The sequence below is a fragment of the Quercus suber genome, unplaced genomic scaffold (genome assembly GCF_002906115.3).
Source record: "Quercus suber isolate HL8 unplaced genomic scaffold, Cork oak 2.0 scaffold_1070, whole genome shotgun sequence".
Taxonomy (NCBI): domain Eukaryota; kingdom Viridiplantae; phylum Streptophyta; class Magnoliopsida; order Fagales; family Fagaceae; genus Quercus; species Quercus suber.
In genome coordinates this window covers 27,138-33,385 of record NW_027070476.1, presented here as the reverse complement: position 1 = coordinate 33,385, position 6,248 = coordinate 27,138, and positions in this window count along the sequence as shown.

The window sequence follows — 6,248 nt, the reverse complement described above, 5'->3', positions numbered from 1 at the left end:
TGCTTTTGAATCAATTTGTATCTATGCTAATGGTGTATATATTGAGAATTTTAATAATAAAGGCATGCAAGATTTTGATAAAATCATGAATCTTAACTTTTGTTGAGGGCTGCAAAAGTAGGAAATGAAAATTCTAGAATTCTGCTTTTGTCTGCACAGTTTTGCAAGGCAGGAAGCTTATGATGGGGGAGCTTTAGTTGTAGAGCACAGAGAAGAATGAAGCAATCCAAGAGAGACTCTTTGTGATATAATGTAAAGTCAACAACAATATGCTTGCACCTGTTTTCTCATATTTAATATGATAAATTAAACAAGTCTTATGAAGAAAATTATTTTTATTGATAAAATATAGTTAGTGAATCTGCCCCAACAATTTAATAAGATTTTGTTATTGATGTACAAAACTCTTTGAATATTATGATTATTTGTTATTAGTGCATGTCATACATTTTACTTTATGTTAGTGTTTCTTTTAAATGTGATATGTAATCTTTTGATTTGAAATTTTACCCTTTTTTGTTGTGAAGGCAATAACCAGTGATAGAACATCATATTATTTTTCATCTACTCAAATTGTAAATCACAACAACAAAAAGTATGTAAGCTTCTGCCTAGAATGAACATTGTAAATTGCTTCAAATGAGCAATAATTTGCTTTGTTAGCAGATTAAGAAATATTTGACAAGGTCAGTCTATATATATATATATATATAGACAAACACACACACACACACACCTACCTTGGTTGACTAGCTCAAATCCTAATGAAATTTGTATATTCGTTTTTGTGAGTTATTACTTAAAATCCAAAGTGAACAGGTTCGTTTAAGTTGACTAAATTTCTCTCAGCCTAACAAAAAAATGCATTTAATTTGATTAAAAAAAAATATTTAGCATTTTTTAGAACTTTCCCGTGCATCGCACAGGTTAGCGACTAGTTGTCTTAAAAATAAACCAATGAGATTTTGACGTGAACATAATATATCTTAGAAATATTAAGGACTGATCAAAATTCACCGCTCATAATCACATAGTTTATGCCTTCATGTGAAAGAATGCATGTCAATTGTGAAATCTTAATTTGGCTTGATCTTTTGATCGGGTGGTCCAATCATCATGTTCTTTATGTTGTTTTAATTGTGATTAATTTAAGGGGAAATTACACTTTACCCACCTATAGTTTGCTCAAAAAATACTTTACCCACCTGTTGTTTAAAAAATGGTATTTTGCAAACCTGTGGTCTAATCTATTAACCAAACATTTACCCACATCTGTCCTGCCATTACTCTAATACTATTCCACTCAAAAGAAATAATAGCAATTGAATCAAAACACTTTCCTGAGGAAAAAAAAAAAAAAACAAAAGAGCTTCCTTTTACTTGATAGATTGCTCAGAAGATGACGACGGCTACAAATAGACCAATGCAAGAGCCTTATGAGAAAGCAATTCAATAATTGGTCTGAACACAAATTAACCATTTCCTTATCTTCAAGCTTCCTCTTTTCCTCTGGCAACTCCAAATCCAGCAACGCGTCCACATACGACACAACAAACTCATCGTCATTTTCTTAGCCTTCTTTCGTTTTACTCTGTCTTTCTTGCTTCACTTTCCTTCTTGATCTTGTTTTCTCCGAAGTTTAAACAACTCTTCCCAACGCTTACGAAATAAAATCCTTCCAATACTAGGGAAAAAATTGAGTATAGCAATTAGCAAACCGACCAGAGCTCAAAAGCAAGCGACGTTCAACCTCTTTGATTTTCTTAATCTGGGTTTCACCGAGTTTGTCTCCGAAACACATAAGAACCAACAAACAAAACATGGAGTATTGGAAAATGTTGGGACCATAAGGAGCAGAGTTGATGTTGTGTTTGTTACTAGATACGATCATGGCTATAGGTGGAGGAGCTGGGCGGTCAGCGAAAATTGCACTGTTTTGAATAAGAGCTTTGTGTGCGAGAGAGTGGTTGGCAACGGAGATAGATAGTTGGGCTGAAGCCTGTGAAAACGGTGATGATGGGTCCGTAAAATATAAGGAAGGTTTTTTTTTTTTTTTTTTTTTTTGGTAAGAAAAGTGTTTTGATTCAATTGCTATTTTTTTTTTTTTTGAGTGAAATAGTGTTAGAGTAACGGTAGGACAGAGGTGGGTAAATGTTTGGTTAACAAATTAGACCACAGGTAAGTAAAGTGCCATTTTTTAAATCATAGGTGGGTAAAGTGTTTTTTGAGCAAACCGCAGGTGGATAAAGTGTAATTTCTCCTTAATTTAATTACAATATTTAGTGAAATATACGTATCGAATGATTAAAACAACATATTTGCACTCGAATTGTTTGGACAAAATAGGCTTCTGCCCTTTCCGGGCAAATTATATAGAGAAATGCCCTTCTTCCCAAACTATATAGGGAAATACTCCTCTTTTAAAACTTGATTTTTGATAAATCGAGTTAGAAAAAAAAATTTAAGTCCTATAATGACGTTTTAAGGAGCCTATAGTGACATTTTAAGGACCTATAGTGACATTTTAAGGACTTATAGTGACGTTTTTTAACTCGACTTCAAAGAAATCGAGTTATAAGTAAAAAAAAATGCCACTATAGGTTGATTTCATTGCCTATAACTTGATTTCAATGAAGTCGAGTTAAAAAACATCACTATAGGTCCTTAAAACGTCACTATAGGCTCCTTAAAAACGCCACTATAGGGCCTAACTCGATTTATAAAAAAAACAAGTTTTAAAAGAAAGACATTTCCTTATTTAGTTTGAAAATGAGGGCATTTCCCTATATAATTTGCCTGAAAAGGGCAGAAGCCCATTTTGTCCCAAATTGTTTAAAAATTATAATTTCAGCCTTGATGGATGACTTGGTTACAAAATGGGTTGTCTATAACTACATTAGATAAGATAGTGCTAATATAATTCTCATACCTTGCACCTTCTCGTAAGGTCACATGTTCTGTTTTCTGTATGAGGAGAGGATTGGATGAGAGGTCAAGAGGAGGAAGTTCTGACTTGATAGGTCACAATCTGAATGACCCCTTGTGATTAACCCTAATTAATTAATTTATCCAAGTAATTAATTAATCAATTAATCATGCAATTTTATGGAAGCACAAACAAATCACCAATCAACTAAATATGCAGCGGAAAATAAATAACACGGTGATTTGTTTACGAATGGGGAAAACCCTAATGGCAAAAACCCCACCGGGTGATTTTTAGGTCACCACTCCCGAAACTCCACTNAATGGTCTTTAACAACTTATTCAGTGTTGGAACGAAGGCGATTGAGAAGAATATCCAAGACCCACTTGCGCGCGTGAGAGTAAGATTTCATGTGCGAAAGGTGGAGAATCTCTAAGTGAGATTACGACGAAAAAGTCTCCATGTGGGACCATAAGGAGCAGAGTTGATGTTGTGTTTGTTACTAGATACGATCATGGCTATAGGTGGAGGAGCTGGGCGGTCAGCGAAAATTGCACTGTTTTGAATAAGAGCTTTGTGTGCGAGAGAGTGGTTGGCAACGGAGATAGATAGTTGGGCTGAAGCCTGTGAAAACGGTGATGATGGGTCCGTAAAATATAAGGAAGGTTTTTTTTTTTTTTTTTTTTTTGGTAAGAAAAGTGTTTTGATTCAATTGCTATTTTTTTTTTTTTTGAGTGAAATAGTGTTAGAGTAACGGTAGGACAGAGGTGGGTAAATGTTTGGTTAACAAATTAGACCACAGGTAAGTAAAGTGCCATTTTTTAAATCATAGGTGGGTAAAGTGTTTTTTGAGCAAACCGAGGTGGTAAAGTGTAATTTCTCCTTAATTTAATTACAATATTTAGTGAAATATACGTATCGAATGATTAAAACAACATATTTGCACTCGAATTGTTTGGACAAAATAGGCTTCTGCCCTTTCCGGGCAAATTTATAGAGAAATGCCCTTCTTCCCAAACTATATAGGGAAATACTCCTCTTTTAAAACTGATTTTTGATAAATCGAGTTAGAAAAAAAAAATTTAAGTCCTATAGTGGCATTTTAAGGAGCCTATAGTGACAGTTTTAAGGACTTATAGTGACGTTTTTTAACTCGACTTCAAAGAAATCGAGTTATAAGTAAAAAAAAATGCCACTATAGGTTGATTTCATTGCCTATAACTTGATTTCAATGAAGTCGAGTTAAAAAACATCACTATAGGTCCTTAAAACGTCACTATAGGCTCCTTAAAAACGCCACTATAGGGCCTAACTCGATTTATAAAAAAAACAAGTTTTAAAAGAAAGACATTTCCTTATTTAGTTTGAAGAATGAGGGCATTTCCCTATATAATTTGCCTGAAAAGGGCAGAAGCCCATTTTGTCCCAAATTGTTTAAAAATTATAATTTCAGCCTTGATGGATGACTTGGTTACAAAATGGGTTGTCTATAACTACATTAGATAAGATAGTGCTAATATAATTCTCATACCTTGCACCTTCTCGAAGGTCACATGTTCTGTTTTCTGTATGAGGAGAGGATTGGATGAGAGTCAAGAGGAGGAGTTCTGACTTGATAGGTCACAATCTGAATGAGTGGGGAGATGTTAGTGATTGGGCTAGTTTGATCGACCAATGACTTATAGAGCATCCACATGGGTTATCAAATAGCTGAAAAGGTCACCACTCCCGAAACTCCACTATTATCAAATCAAGCGGTTACAAGTAAAGGAATCCCAAGTACCTTACCAACCTACAGTTGAACCCTTACCCCCAATACCCAATTGGACTTGATCTGTAGTGACAGTCTCCACCTTTGATGCACGGCTCCCAAGTACGTGACTAACCAATGCGCGGATCCAAGTACGCGACTTCAGAACACCAACTGAGGAAGAATGGTTGGCTACAAAGTTCTTCAGTTCATCCACTTGATGAATAGCAGGAAGATGCTTGGTTACAAAACCCTATGGTGCAAATACACAGCAACTTCTTGATAAAAGATGAACTAGGTCAAGAACTTCGTCTGTTGATCACAATTTGCTTAAACAGAGATTGCTCAATGATAATGCAACTTGTGTCACACAAAACGGCTCTTAAAATAATCCTTTTATATGTATAGGGTTAGAAGAAAAGAAGGCCCAAAAACATATTCACGGATCCCAAGAAAATCAGATTGGAAATCTGACTTTTTAAATTTCGACAGATAGCAGGTGTCGAGGTAGCTGTCGAGAGGTGTCGAGCTTTAAAAACTTTGCACTTCAGCTTGCTTTCTCGTGGACAGACTTGATGACTTCAACACTTGATCTTGAAACATTGTTTCTTGAAGTATTAAAAACACCTAGAACTACCCAATTACAAGCAGAGTGCATTTTGTCAAAGGATTAGCCAATTTACATAACTGAGTGACATATGTTCTTAAACAAGTTAAAACATATATGTCCTAACATGACTATATAGTATCCAGTGTGAATGAGTGGGAGATGTTAGTGATTGGGCTAGTTTGATCCGACCAATGACTTATAGAGCATCCACATGGGGTTATCAAATAGATGAAAATTTGAGTTTGAAATTTAATAGGTTAATATCTTGATAATGGTTATCAATCAAACTCTTTCTCAAGTAAGACGCTTCCCATATCTATTTATTTATCTCCATACGTTAGTCAAAGAAAATAACTAATAGGATATTAAAGAGACCAAAAAAAAAAAAAAAATACAAATAATATTATGTGAGTGCGCCTCACTCTCTTGTACTACTCATGAAACAAATCATGAAGTCATAAAGATCTAAATGACAGGTTGCGGACCTCAATAAGACCACCAGATTGAAAAATATCAAGATTATGAATAATTCATTATTGGTTCAATTCAGGTCAAATTTAAATTCAATTTTGTGTCAAAATCTAATTGTTTAATTAGGCCCATCAATCACAATAGAGTTGCAAATCCGGGAGACAAAATATTAATGAAATCCTTGATTATGGTTGAAATTAATTTTTAGTAGGATGAATTTAATTATAATTCGCAGAAAGCCAAAAAAAAATGCAAAAAAATTCAAAGTGTCAATTGTGCGAAAATATGGTTGAAATTCGAAGGTGTCATTAATATGGTTGAAATTCAAAGAAAGCAAAAAAATAAATGCAAAATTGTGCAAAAAATGCAAGCTGATAGTGACAGGCTATTAATATATCTAAGTTGGCACTTGTAGGGGTGTGCTTAAAACCAAAGAATCGAAAAAACTGAATGAAACCGACCGAACCGTGTTCAAAATTTTGGTTCAGTTT